Source organism: Cherax quadricarinatus, chromosome 79 (assembly GCF_038502225.1).
Source record: "Cherax quadricarinatus isolate ZL_2023a chromosome 79, ASM3850222v1, whole genome shotgun sequence".
Classification (NCBI taxonomy): domain Eukaryota; kingdom Metazoa; phylum Arthropoda; class Malacostraca; order Decapoda; family Parastacidae; genus Cherax; species Cherax quadricarinatus.
Genome location: NC_091370.1, coordinates 17,644,115 through 17,659,507, shown reverse-complemented (window position 1 = coordinate 17,659,507; position 15,393 = coordinate 17,644,115). Strand labels below are relative to the sequence as shown.

Below are 15,393 nucleotides of genomic sequence, written 5' to 3'. Positions count from 1 at the left end.
TGACATCAATGACATTCTATATAGAGAGACTCTTGTTATGCAGAGCATTTCGGGCAAATTAAGTTTTCTCCCCAGGATGCGACCCACACCAGTCGACTAACACCCAGGTACCTATTTACTGTTGGGTGAACAGGGACATGAGGTGTCTTAAGGAAACACGCCCCAGTGTTTCCACCCGTACCGGGGATCGAACCACGGACCTCAATTTGTGAGCTGAGTGCGCTACCAGGAAATTTTCAAAATACAATAAATTTCACCCAATTTTTAAGCATATACTTAAAAAAAAATTGGTTTTCCGTACATGAATATGTTGCTTCGTTGAAACATAATAAATGATGAGATTGTGGAGGTCAACGTATTACACGGTTTCAGGATAAGGTATGACTGGGCCTGGAAAACTAGCATTCTCTTAAGTCAGTGTTATAAAAGTTGACACACCTAGCATGGGCCAGTAGGCTTGCTGCAGTGTCCCTTCCTGTGGTAGAAGTCATGGATCGACCATTACAATGATAGTATAGTAGCCAGCAAGTAGTCAGGGTAGTGCTACCTACCATCCTACCTAATGACACTGTAATGGAAACCTCTTAAATGTTTTGCACTCTGGCAGGATTCCTACTTAATTCTTCATCTTTCTTATAAAAAAGATGAACCATACCACGGGCGGGGATAGAACCCGCGATCAGAGAGTCTCAAAACTCCAGACCGTGGCGTTAGCCACTGGACCAGCTAGCCACGGCTTTGAGGGGACTTGAGCTAGAGTTCGTCACGGCCACGCTAGCTGGAGATTCGTCTGTAAAAACTTGCATTTGTGGTCACAGTGGTGGCCTATGCTAACCTTCCTATGGTGTAGAAATATGCCTAGTTGGCTGAATCTTATTGTGGCTAGCTGGTCTAGTGGCTAACGCGACGGTCTGGAGTTTTGAGATACTCTGACCGCGGGTTCTATCCCAGCCAGGGTATGGTTTGTTTGCAATCGTGTCATTACGATTTCGTGAGTCATATAAAGAAGATGGCGGTAGTTAACTTCTGCTAACACTTTGTATACACGGCTCTACTTTCCTGGCAGATTAAATCATTTTATTCTTGTAATAGTTTCTATTTAGGAGGCCTAGTCTGAGACCGTGTCACGGGGGCGATGACTCCTGGGACCAGTAATACATCAAACACTAGCTACGTATAACACTGATAAACGTTATACACAGCCACACTACACAAACATACACACAAACACTCCACAAACAAGTATCGTCCAGTCCCCCTACATACACTACGCTAGCTACACTACGCTAGCTACACTACGCTAGCTACACTAGGCTAGCTACACTAGGCTAGCTACACTAGGCTAGCTACACTAGACTAGCTACACTACGCTAGCTACACTACGCTAGCTACACTACCCTAGCTACACTGCGCTAGCTACACTACGCTAGCTACACTACACTAGCTACACTACGCTAGCTACACTACACTAGCTACACTACGCTAGCTACACTACACTAGCTACACTACACTAGCTACACTACACTAGCTACACTACGCTAGCTACACTACGCTAGCTACACTACGCTAGCTACACTACACTAGCTACACTACGCTAGCTACACTACGCTAGCTACACTACGCTAGCTACACTACACTAGCTACACTACACTAGCTACACTACGCTAGCTACACTACGCTAGCTACACTACGCTAGCTCCCACACGCACAGCTAGCTACACTACGCTAGCTACACTACGCTAGCTACACTAGCTACACTACGCTAGCTACACTACACTAGCTACACTACGCTAGCTACACTACGCTAGCTACACTACACTAGCTACGCAACGCTAGCTACACTACGCTAGTTACACTACGCTAGCTACACTACGCTAGCTACACTACACTAGCTACACTACGCTAGCTACACTACGCTAGCTACAATACACTAGCTATACTACGCTAGCTACACTACACTAGCTACACTACGCTAGCTACACTACGCTAGCTACACTACGCTAGCTACACTACGCTAGCTACACTACGCTAGCTACACTACGCTAGCTACACTACACTAGCTACGCAACGCTAGCTACACTACGCTAGTTACACTACGCTAGCTACACTACGCTAGCTACACTACGCTAGCTACACTACACTATCTACACTACGCTAGCTACACTACGCTGGCTACACTACGCTAGCTACACTACGCTAGCTACACTACACTAGCTACACTACGCTAGCTACACTACGCTAGCTACACTACACTAGCTACACTACACTAGCTACACTACGCTAGCTACACTACGCTAGCTACACTACGCTAGCTACACTACGCTAGCTACACTACGCTAGCTACACTACACTAGCTACACTACACTAGCTACACTACACCTGTCAAACAACACAACCTCCCCAAACAAACAAAACTGAGATGCTCCTAAAACACGAGAACAGTCATGGACTAAAATGTAATCATAATTAAACTAGGATCTTCCAAGTGAAAAAACTGAGAGAGAGAGAGAGAGAGAGAGAGAGAGAGAGAGAGAGAGAGAGAGAGAGAGAGAGAGAGAGAGAGAGAGAGAGACAAAGAGAGAGACTGAAAGTGAGAGAGTGAGAAAGTGTGTGTGAAATTGAGAGAGCAGCTGGACTATCACAATGATCTAGACACACACACACGAGAGCACTCAAGCACACCAACTCAAATTATCGTTACATTCACACAGAAGCGACAAACCCGAAGGAGGTGGAGAAGGTGGGCAACGGATGACACTCAACCTTTATATAAAAGCAAGGGTAACTCTTAATTCTTTTGCTGAAGAGCCCCTTCACCAGCCCCGTGGCCTGGTGGCTAAAGCTCTCGCTTCACACAGCGAGGGTCTGGGTTCGATTCCCAGAGAGGATAGGTAGGTAGGGTAGAAACATTGGCCGTGTTTCCTTACACCGGTTGTCCATGTTCACCCATCAGTAAAATAGGTACCTGGGTGTTAGTGGACTGGTGTGGGTCGCATCTTGGGACAAAACTGGCCTAATTTGCCCGAAATGCTCAGCATAACCAGCAGCTTTCATTGATGTCAGCTATGGTGTGTATACCTTGAAGTCAACACTATCACATGCTGGAGTGTCGAGTTCCCCTGATGTCTGTGGCCTCGTATATTACATTGGGCAAAAAAAAAAAAGTGATTGTTTTCTTAAAGTTCCCTGCAAAAGATTAATTGAAGCCTTGAGTTACTTAATTGTTTTAATTTTTAAGGTTACAATCATTACGATTTCTACTCTAGCTAACTGTTAGGCTTTAGATAATATTACAAAGGAGCCCAGTGGAAAATCAGTCACTTTGTCTGACTTTTTTTGGAGGTTATCCTAGGTACTTTACATATATGTTACTATGAAATAAGATCACAGTAAACAGGTGACATCACACCATGTAAAACAACCAGTGTGAAAAAATTGTGAAATTCCAGGCGCTTTCTTGATTTATCACATCATCACGAAAACGCTTGGAATTTCACCATTTTTGCCCATGTTACTATGTATGATAATTGCACTTATGTCTACCTGTACCTATATAATTATGGAAACAAATCACATTGCCTGGCTGGTTAATGTGGTTTAAAACATGAGCCAGGTCCATACACCATAATATTTATATCTTAAGTGTGTAAACGTTCGATCATTCAGCCGGGCTGTGGCTCGTACGTTGGTTTGCGTGCAGCCAGCAGCAACAGCCTGGTTGATCAGGCTCTGATCCACCAGGAGGCCTGGTCACAGACCGGGCCGCGGGGGCGGCGTTGACCCCCGGAACTCTCTCCAGGTAAACTCCAGGTAAACTGATTGCAATGTATTTTTTGCATGATGTTAAGACATAGTGTGACTGAAGAGACTAACACAGTAATGACTAATGTTTTACAGGTAAAAAGAGACTTAAATGTATATTTTAAGATTGTATCTTCATACTGTACTGTGTTCATTAGCTATACGAAGAATTTATAATATATAAATTGACTGCAGTACATTTTTTTGGTGATGTAACTATGCCTGTTGGTGTCTGATAAAGATCCATTGTGATCTCTGTAATCCTGTTTTTTTGAGTTACCGTTCACAGGATGAGCTGCTGGAACTCAGTCAACTAATCGCTCTGGCGGCTCAACTAACTCGACCACAGTAGAGGTCATTAAGGCTGTTTGTAACCACCTCACCACCAGACAAGAATACCTTAATAGCGAAAAATCTCAGTATACATCCCCTCAGAGACATACACATTTATACACCTCTCAGTGTATGTATATAGAGAAATCTTAAGTGCTTAGTTTCATTGTGTTATACCAGGTTAAGTAATTATTAATTATCTCCGCTATACACTTATATTAATTACATGCTGAATAAACCTTATCCATCTATTATCTTAAGCTTACTATCACAGGAATCAGTCGAAGTTGTTAAATATTTTGCTGTACATCTTCCTGGAGTTTACCTGGAGAGTTCCGGGGGTCAACGCCCCCGCGGCCCGGTCTGTGACCAGGACTTCACAATAATTTATTGAAAACTTCTCCCTCCCTTGTTGCCCACTGCATACATATATCAACACTGGGATAGGCTCTTTGAGAGGCGGGAAACAGGTACTCGGGAGCACCTCTGGAAGTTCCAAACACAGATGAGTCACAGGGGTGTCAGGAAGTATTTCTTGTCTTAGATTATAATCATGGGGGATCACTAAACCCGTAGGATTATACAACGTCTGAGGGGGGGGATGGAAGGTATTCAGGCTTAATTCAAGGAACTAGAACACAGATTCAATTTCCTAGATCAAGAGCCCCTCACCAGTGTCAAAGAACCTCCCTTGAGGGGTTCAGTCTCAGAGTGGTTCTCCTTGAGTGGTTCATTCTCAGAGTGGTTCTCCTTGAGGGGTTCAGTCTCAGAGTGGTTCTCCTTGAGTGGTTCAGTCTAAGAGTGGTTCTTCTTGAGTGGTTCAGTCTCAGAGTGGTTCTCCTTGAGTGGTTCAGTCTCAGAGTGGTTCTCCTTGAGTGGTTCAGTCTAAGAGTGGTTCTTCTTGAGTGGTTCAGTCTCAGAGTGGTTCTCCTTGAGTGGTTCAGTCTCAGAGTGGTCGGAAAGTAGAATGACCCTGATGAAAGGTGGTGGAGGTAGACTGCAGTTTTAAGAAGTGATACGACAGGGCCTAACGAGGCTAGGAGAGTGACACTGGCAAGCAGCAAGTTGAGAGATGGGGCCAGGAACTAAGACTCGACCATGCAACCACATACTGGCTAGTACATTGAACGAGTTTGATCATGGCTGCTACTGTACCAGGATGTTAGTCGACTGGTGTGGGTGACATCCTGGGGGACAAAATTAACCTAAGTTGCCCAAAATGCTCTGTATAGTACGTCACTGATGTCAACTATGGTCTGTATAAGTTGCATCACGTACTTGTAGAAATAAAGATTATTATTATTATTACAGCTTCTGAACAATAAATCCCCCAACAATAACTCAAAATTTCAAATGAATCACTGACAATATTTTCAAATGACGATAATTTAAACTCACGTGAAATCAAATGCATTCACCTTTAATTATTAAATTATATTAATATATGCAAAGCTTATTGCGATCATTAATCATACGTAAAAATGAAATTATCATACATTATTGCTAGGCAAATCATACTAATACTAATTAGTTAAACTATCTATCATCTACTGAATGCATGGGAAGCCCTAAATCAGTAGGGGTCACACTGTCAGGGTGTCTAGGAGACATTCAGGGGAAGACAGGGTTGGCGTTGGAAGAGGAAGGCAGGGTTGCACCTAAGGAAGGGAAAGGCAGGGTTGCACCTAAGGAAGAGGAAGGCAGTGTTGTACCTAAGGAAGGGAAAGGCAGGGTTGTACCTAAGGAAGAGGAAGACAGGGTTGTACCTAAGGAAGGGAAAGGCAGGGTTGCACCTAAGGAAGAGGAAGGCAGTGTTGCACCTAAGGAAGGGAAAGGCAGGGTTGTACCTAAGGAAGAGGAAGACAGGGTTGTACCTAAGGAAGGGAAAGGCAGGGTTGCACCTAAGGAAGAGGAAGGCAGTGTTGCACCTAAGGAAGGGAAAGGCAGGGTTGTACCTAAGGAAGAGGAAGACAGGGTTGCACCTAAGGAAGAGGAAGGCAGGGTTGCACCTAAGGAAGAGGAAGGCAGGGTTGCACCTAAGGAAGAGGAAGGCAGGGTTGTACCTAAAGAAGAGGAAGGCAGGGTTGTACCTAAGGAAGAGGAAGGCAGGGTTGTACCTAAAGAAGAGGAAGGCAGGGTTGTACCTAAGGAAGAGGAAGGCAGGGTTGTACCTAAAGAAGAGGAAGGCAGGGTTGTACCTAAGGAAGAGGAAGGCAGGGTTGTACCTAAGGAAGAGGAAGGCAGGGTTGCACCAAGGAAGAGGAAGCCAGAGTTGCACTAAGGAAGAGGAAGACAGGGTTGCACCTAAGGAAGAGGAAGGCAGGGTTGCACCTAAGGAAGAGGAAGGCAGGGTTGCACCTAAGGAAGAGGAAGGCAGGGTTGTACCTAAAGAAGAGGAAGGCAGGGTTGTACCTAAGGAAGAGGAAGGCAGGGTTGTACCTAAGGAAGAGGAAGCCAGAGTTGCACTAAGGAAGAGGAAGCCAGGGTTGCACCTAAGGAACACCCAATACCCTGGAACAAGAGCCACTCAAGAAGCGTCAAGGAACCTTCCTGGAGGGTTGAACAGAGCAAAGATTAACATCCTGACAACTACATAATTCAAGAGAGAGTTGGCCAAGCAATACAGGTACAATATTGACCAGGTGTTAAACAAACAGTACTATGCTGAGCCATGTGCACCATGCAGTGCCAAGTGCGTGTGAATTATAGCGTAAGGAATAAAATAAACTTACCAGAATACATAAGTAGTCTTGTTTGCCAGGACGAAATTGTACAAATTCTACCCCCATAAACTTGAGAAAAAACACAAAATAAGGTGGAATCACTTAATTTGTCCGTATTAGGATTTCTAACCTGGAGGGTTAGCTACCCACAATGTAATTCCCCGAGAATGTTAGTTATTGGAAGTGAGGATGAGTTTTTTGAGTGGGATGGGAGGGAGACACACGGGGGTGTGTTAGTCACACTGGTGCGAGCACACACACACTGACCGTCCACGCTGGTGTCTGTACCACTACTGGCAGCAGTGTGTGTGGTGGCTGCTGCAGCAGCAGCGACAGCAGCAGCAGCAGCAGCAGCAGCGGCGGCAGGTCGGTCCTATGACGGCAGCGGCAGGAGAAGGAGCGTGGTTGTGGCTTGGTCGGTCGACCCTCCCTCACTGCTGCTGCTGCTGCTCCTCCAGTCTGTCGCCAGACACCACAACACCAGCCGGGTTGCCTTAGGTGAGGCTGCCTGTCTGTCTGTCTGTCTGCTTGCCTGTCTGTCTGCGTACCGGGCAACCTTTCCCCTTGCAACGCCTACTGACCTCCACTGATGCCTACTGACTTCCTCTGACTCCTACCGACCTCCTGAAACGTCTGCTGACTTCCCCTGATTTTCATTGACGCCTACTGACTTCCTCTGCCGCCTCTTGACCTTCACTGACTTCCCCTGACGCCTACTAACCTCATCTGACTTCCTGTACAGCCTACTGGCATTCTGAAACGCCTCCTGACATCCCCTGACGCCTACTGACATCCACTGACGCCTACTGACATTCACTGACGCCTACTAACATCCTGCAACACCTCCTGACATCCCCAGACGCCTACTGACATCCACTGACGCCAGCTGCCTTCTACTAATACCTACTGACTTCCTCCGACGCCTGCTGACATCCACTGACGTCTACTGACATTCACTGACGCCTACTAACATCCTGCAACACCTCCTGACATCCCCAGACGCCTACTGACATCCACTGACGCCAGCTGCCTTCTACTAATACCTACTGACTTCCTCCGACGCCTGCTGACATCCACTGACGTCTACTGACATTCACTGACGCCTACTAACATCCTGCAACACCTCCTGACATCCCCAGACGCATACTGACATCCACTGACGCCAGCTGCCTTCTACTAATACCTACTGACTTCCTCCGACGCCTGCTGACATCCACTGACGTCTACTGACATTCACTGACGCCTACTAACATCCTGCAACACCTCCTGACATCCCCAGACGCCTACTGACATCCACTGACGCCAGCTGCCTTCTACTAATACCTACTGACTTCCTCCGACGCCTACTGACATCCACTGACGCCTACTTACATCCACTGACGCCTACTAACATCCTGCAGCGCCTCCTGACATCCCCAGACGCCTACTGACATCCACTAACGCCAGCTGCCTTCTACTAATACCTACTGACTTCCTCCGACGCCTGCTGACATCCACTGACGCCTACTGACATTCACTGACGCCTACTAACATCCTGCAGCGCCTCCTGACGTCCCCTGACGCCCTACACATAGAGCTGCATACAAACACAAGAGAGACCAGGAGGTGAAGAAAGAACCGGTGAATATGGTATAAAGTAACAAGACACACTGCCATGGATAAAAAAAGAACAATAATTGAAATTACCTTCACTCTTCTCGTCTCCCCTTTCATGCGAGGGATGACTTGACGCCCGTGAAGGCTCTTGATCCAATGAATGGGGCTGCTTTTTTTTACCCCCTTCTGATCAAAGCTGATTACACCTTAACCCTTTTCCCCAGACTGTATACGGTTTACCAATGATGATAATGTAAATTTACGAAGCTACTCTAAGTAGTATTCACTTGAGTATCCCAGCAGAGTATTCACCTAGAATACTCTAGTAGTATTCTCCTAAGAATATTCACCTAGAATACTCACTTAAGAGTACTCCAGCAGAGTATTCACCTAGAATACTCACTTAAGAGTACTCCAGCAGAGTATTCACCTAGAATACTCACTTAAGAGTACTCCAGCAGAGTATTCACCTAGAATACTCACTTAAGAGTACTCCAGCAGAGTATTCACCTAGAATACTCCAGCAAAGTGTTAATCATCACTTAATCAGTCAGTACAAAGTGGGTGAAGCCTCTTTCACGTTAACTATCCTAGCCTAACACTTCTTTTCTCAAAGTTGATGCCACTTAACACTTCAACACCAAGCTTCACGACACTTACACTTACACTGACACTTGCAATATACTTACTGATACGCTGAGTTTCTTTCCAACTTCATTATTATCAATATTGGAGTGTGTAGCACCAGCATGGAGCCCAGAGGTGAATAGTAACATATTAAAAAAGCTGGAGAAAATGCAAAGTCTACAAGAGGAGTAGTTGCCGAAGTTAAGGGGGATGAACTACGAGGAGAGGTTAAGGGAACTAACGATAATGTAGGAGAGTAGATTATTATTATTATAATCAAGGGGGAAGCGCTAAACCAGGAGGATTATACAGTGCCTGGGGGGGGGGGGTTGTGGAAGGCATTCAGGCTTAATTCGGGGAACTGGAGCACAGATCCAATTCCCTAAATCAAGAGCCCCTCACTAACATCAAGGAACCTTCCTTGAGGGGGGAGGAGAGTAGAACCAGGGAAGACATGGTAGCAACACGAAATACTGGAGAGGAATTTATGGGGTGGGCAGGGACAGGCTATTTGGGAGATTGACACACAGGAAATAAAAGACAGAGGAGCAACAGTGATGTCGGGAAGTAGTTCTTTAGCTTCGACGAAGTGGAGGCAGGATCTATACATAGTTTTAATGCGAGATTATTTACACTGTCATACTATTCTCATGAACACGTTAGGCTTTCAATCTCACATTAAGAACAGGTACGACAGACCCCGATGAGGCTAGGGAGTGACCATGACAAGTGGCAAGTTTAGGGGCCGGGGCCAGGAGCTAGGATATTACTCCTTTCAACCACGTATATTAATAATAGTATATCTTTATATCTACAAGTACATGTACAAGGTATACAAGCCTAGCTGACATCAATGACATACTACTTTATAGAAAGCCGCTTGTTATGCAGAGCATTTCTGGCAAATCAGGTAAATTTTGTCCCAGGATGCGACCCACACCAGTCGAATAACACCCAGGTACCCACTTTACTGATGGGTGAACAGGGACAACAGATGTAAGGAAACAGGCTCAATATTTTTACCCTTACCGGGAATCAACCACGAACCCTCAGCGTGTGAAGCGACAGCTTTGCCTACCAGGCCACGGGTAGGCATAAACATACAGATGAGCAGACAAAACAAGGTTGTATCATAACAATTATTATCGTACCGCTCACAGGATGAATATGGCGCTGTACAATAAACTAACTGGTTCGCCGGCTGCAATCTCTGATCATAAGGCCCTGCCTGCCCTGTTATATATGTACAGATGGAGCAGTATTTGCATGATGCCTGGCGTGTGGCATGATAGCCGTGCTGGGGGGTTAATATTCGTGTTACATGATAGCCGTGCTGGGGGGTTAATATTCGTGTTGCATGATAGCCGTGCTGGGGGGTTAATATTCGTGTGGCATGATAGCCGTGCTGGGGGAGTTAATATTCGTGTTGCATGATAGCCGTGCTGGGGGAGTTAATATTTGTGTTGCATGATAGCCGTGCTGGGGGTTAATATTCGTGTGGCATGATAGCCGTGCTGGGGGAGTTAATATTCGTGTTGCACGATAGCCGTGCTGGGGGGTTAATATTCGTATTGCATGATAGCCGTGCTGGGGGGTTAATATTCGTGTTGCATGATAGCCGTGCTGAGGGGTTAATATTCGTATTGCATGATAGCCGTGCTGGGGGGTTAATATTCGTGTTGCATGATAGCCGTGCTGAGGGGTTAATATTCATATTACATGATAGCCGTGCTGGGGGGTTAATATTCGTGTTGCATGATAGACGTGCTGGGGAGTTAATATTCGTGTGGCATGATAGCCATGCTGGGGGTCAATACTCGTGTTGCATGATAGCCGTGCTGGGAGGTTAATATTCGTGTTGCATGATAGCCGTGCTGGGGGAGTTAATATTCGTGTGGAATGATAGCCGTGCTGGGGGAGTTAATATTTGTGTTGCATGATAGCCGTGCTGGGGAGTTAATATTTGTGTTGCATGATAACCATGCTGGGGGTTAATATTCGTGTGGCATGATAGCCGTGCTGGGGGGTTAATATTCGTGTTGCATGATAGCCGTGCTGGGGGGTTAATATTCGTGTTGCATGATAGCCTTGCTGGGGGTCAAAATTCGTGTGGCATGATAGCCGTACTGGGGGGTTAATATTCGTGTGGCATGATAGACGTGCTGGGGGTTAATATTCGTGTGGCATGATAGCCATGCTGGGGGTTAATATTCGTGTGGCATGATAACCGTGCTGAGGGGTTAATATTCGTGTTGCATGATAGACGTGCTGGGGGGTTAATATTCGTGTGGCATGATAGACGTGCTGGGGGGTTAATATTCGTGTGGCATGATAGCCATGCTGGGGGGTTAATATTCGTGTGGCATGATAGCCGTGCTGGGGGTTAATATTCGTGTTGCTTGATAGCCATGCTGGGGTTAATATTCGTGTGGCATGATAGACGTGCTGGGGGTTAATATTCGTGTTGCATGATAGCCGTGCTGGGGGAGTTAACATTCGTGTTGCATGATAGCCGTGCTGGGGGAGTTAACATTCGTGTTGCACGATAGCCGTGCTGAGGGGTTAATATTCGTATTGCATGATAGCCGTGCTGGGGGGTTAATATTCGTGTTGCATGATAGACGTGCTGGGGAGTTAATATTCGTGTTGCATGATAGCCGTGCTGGGGGGTTAATATTCGTATTGCATGATAGCCGTGCTGGGGGGTTAATATTCGTGTTGCATGATGGCCGTGCTGAGGGGTTAATATTCGTATTGCATGATAGCCGTGCTGGGGGGTTAATATTCGTGTTGCATGATAGACGTGCTGGGGAGTTAATATTCGTGTGGCATGATAGCCGTGCTGGGAGGGGTAATATTCGTGTGGCATGATAGCCATGCTGGGGGTCAATACTCGTGTTGCATGATAGCCGTGCTGGGGGATTTAATATTCGTGTGGCATGATAGCCGTGCTGGGGGAGTTAATATTCGTGTGGATATGATAGCCGTGCTGGGGGTTAATATTCGTGTTGCATGATAGCCGTGCTGGGGGATTTAATATTCGTGTGGCATGATAGCCGTGCTGGGGGGTTAATATTCGTGTTGCATGATAAACGTGCTGGGGGGTTAATATTCGTGTTGCATGATAGCCGTGCTGGGGGTCAAAATTCGTGTGGCATGATAGCCGTACTGGGGGGTTAATATTCGTGTTGCATGATAGCCGTGCTGAGGAGTTAATATTCGTGTGGCATGATAACCGTGCTGAGGGGTTAATATTCGTGTGACATGATAGACGTGCTGGGGGTTAATATTCGTGTTACATGATAGACGTGCTGGGGTTAATATTCGTGTTACATGATAGACGTGCTGGGGGTTAATATTCGTGTTACATGATAGACGTGCTGGGGGGTCAAAATTCGTGTGGCATGATAGCCGTACTGGGGGGTTAATATTCGTGCTGCATGATAGCCGTGCTGAGGGGTTAATATCTCAGTAGTAGTACCAGTTCCTAGTAACCAGTTACCAGTAACCAGTGTACCAGTAGATGACTCACTACCAACCGTCTCTGCGTGAATCACTGACTGTATTCATATTGCTGCTGACCATAGCAGGATTTCAAACACCCCCTCACCCTGTAGACACTTGTGAGTCAGTCAAGATAGGGAGCAGAGAGAGGCAGGTCGGCTGTTGGCGCTTTCCATACTTCCCGTTATATATTATACGTACTACCAGCCTACGTGAGTATTCTTACCCTATCCACGTATCGAAAACCCACATGACAAATATTCGTGTGGCATGATAGCCATACTGGCGGGTTAATATTCTTGTGGCATGATAGCCGTGCTGGGGGTTAATATTCGTGTTGCTTGATAGCCGTGCTGGGAGGTTAATATTCGTGTGGCATGATAGCCGTGCTGGGGATTAATATTCGTGTGGCATAACCGTGCTGAGGGGTTAATATTCGTGTTGCATGATAGCCGTGCTGGGGATTAATATTCGTGTTGCATGATAGACGTGCTGGGGGGTTAATATTCGTGTTGCATGATAGACGTGCTGGGGGTTAATATTCGTGTGGCATGATAAACGTGCTGGAGGTTAATATTCGTGTGGCATGATAGACGTGCTGGGGGTTAATATTCATGTTGCATGATTGACGTGCTAGGGGTTAATATTCGTGTGGCATGATATACGTGCTGGGGGTTAATATTCGTGTTGCATGATAACCGTGCTGGGGTTAATATTCGTGTTGCATGATAGCCATGCTGGGGGTTAATATTCGTGTTGCATGATAGCCATGCTGGGGGTTAATATTCGTGTTGCATGATAGCCATGCTGGGGTTAATATTCGTGTTGCATGATAGCCATGATGGGGTTAATATTCGTGTTGCATGATAGCCATGCTGGGGGTTAATATTCATGTTGCATGATAGCCATGCTGGGGTTAATATTCGTGTTGCATGATAGCCATGCTGGGGTTAATATTCGTGTTGCATGATAGCCATGCTGGGGTTAATATTCGTGTTGCATGATAGCCATGCTGGGGTTAATATTCGTGTTGCATGATAGCCATGCTGGGGTTAATATTCATGTTGCATGATAGCCATGCTGGGGTTAATATTCGTGTTGCATGATAGCCATGCTGGGGTTAATATTCGTGTTGCATGATAGCCATGCTGGGGGTTAATATTCGTGTTGCATGATAGCCATGCTGGGGTTAATATTCGTGTTGCATGATAGCCATGCTGGGGGTTAATATTCGTGTTGCATGATAGCCATGCTGGGGTTAATATTCGTGTTGCATGATAGCCATGCTAGAGGTGGGGGAGGCTATTAAGTGTGTGGTATAATATCAAGAATAACTGCCGTATTAAACGTAGGAACGAACAGATCGACAAACAGGCGAACGAATAAACACAGAGACGAACGGATAGACGCAAGGGAAAGCAGATAGACAGACTGGAAAGCAAATAGACAGACGGGATAGCGGATAGACAAAAGGGGAAAGCAGACAGACAGACGGGGAAAGCAAACAGACGGGGAAAGCAGATAGAGAGACGGGGGAAGCAGATAGAGAGACGGGGAAAAGCAGACAGACAGACGGGGAAAAGCAGACAGACAGACAGACAGACGGGGGAAAGCAGACAGACAGACGGGGGAAAGCAGATAGCCATCAGTAACCACCGTACTCTTCACCAAGACACAAGCACAGGATATTTCACCTGTACCCAACAAACACAACTTACAACACCAACAAATAACATACGCCTGGTGCCCACCACAACCTGTCTGGCTGACAGTGTCAGCCGGGGATGATCTGGCACTTACATTCACACTCTCCACATTTTTACAATGTTATCCTGCCTGTAATTGCTTTGTCAAATCTTCAACTTTCAGACCACAAAATATATGCTTAAATTATCATTTTTTTATGTACTATAGATTTGTGTATTATTATTATTCTTATTATTATTGTCGTTATTATTATAATTATTATTAGAGTGAGAGAGAGATCGTGAAAGTGAGAGAGAGAGAGAGAATGGTCAGTATGGGTGGGTTATAAGGTGGTTGGTGTGTGTAAGACCAGTGTGGCCTTGCTGGTCTAGATGATAACGTCCACCTCTGACGCCCTGCCCATACTTCCCAAGATGAATACTGATAAGAGGGAGGGAGAACCCGTGCAGGATATCAACACTACTGCAGGAGGGAGGGAGAACCCGTGCAGGATATCAACACTACTGCAGGAGGGAGGGAGAACCCGTGCAGGATATCAACACTACTGCAGGAGGGAGGGAGAACCCGTGCAGGATATCAACACTACTGCAGGAGGGAGGGAGAACCCGTGCAGGATATCAACACTACTGCAAGAGGGAGGGAGAACCCGTGCAGGATATCAACACTACTGCAAGAGGGAGGGAGAACCCGTGCAGGATATCAACACTACTGCAAGAGGGAGGAAGAACCCGTGCAGGATATCAACAATACTGCAGGAGGGAGGGAGAACCCGTGCAGGATATCAACACTACTGCAAGAGGGAGGGAGAACCCGTGCAGGATATCAACACTACTGCAAGAGGGAGGGAGAACCCGTGCAGGATATCAACACTACTGCAGGAGGGAGGGAGAACCCGTGCAGGATATCAACACTACTGCAAGAGGGAGGGAGAACCCGTGCAGGATATCAACACTACTGCAAGAGGGAGGGAGAACCCGTGCAGGATATCAACACTACTGCAAGAGGGAGGAAGAACCCGTGCAGGATATCAACAATACTGCAGGAGGGAGGGAGAACCCGTGCAGGATATCAACACTACTGCAAGAGGGAGGGAGAACCCGTG

At 46.3% G+C, this 15,393-nt stretch overlaps 1 protein-coding gene across 9 annotated transcripts in view; it reads right to left on the bottom strand.

The window, feature by feature from the left end:
- The window catches only part of nolo (no long nerve cord), a 485,538-nt gene extending 478,282 nt beyond the window's left edge, over positions 1-7,256 (bottom strand). For 8 of the 9 annotated variants that reach the window (XM_070101995.1, XM_070101994.1, XM_070101996.1 and 5 more), the window contains exon 1: positions 7,125-7,255. The gene's annotated coding sequence lies outside the window, so the exon portion shown is untranslated. Of the gene's footprint in view, positions 1-7,124 lie in introns of all 9 variants that reach the window. The other variant, XM_070101993.1, reaches the window with a different exon arrangement.
- Positions 7,257-15,393: the final 8,137 nt, after the last annotated feature.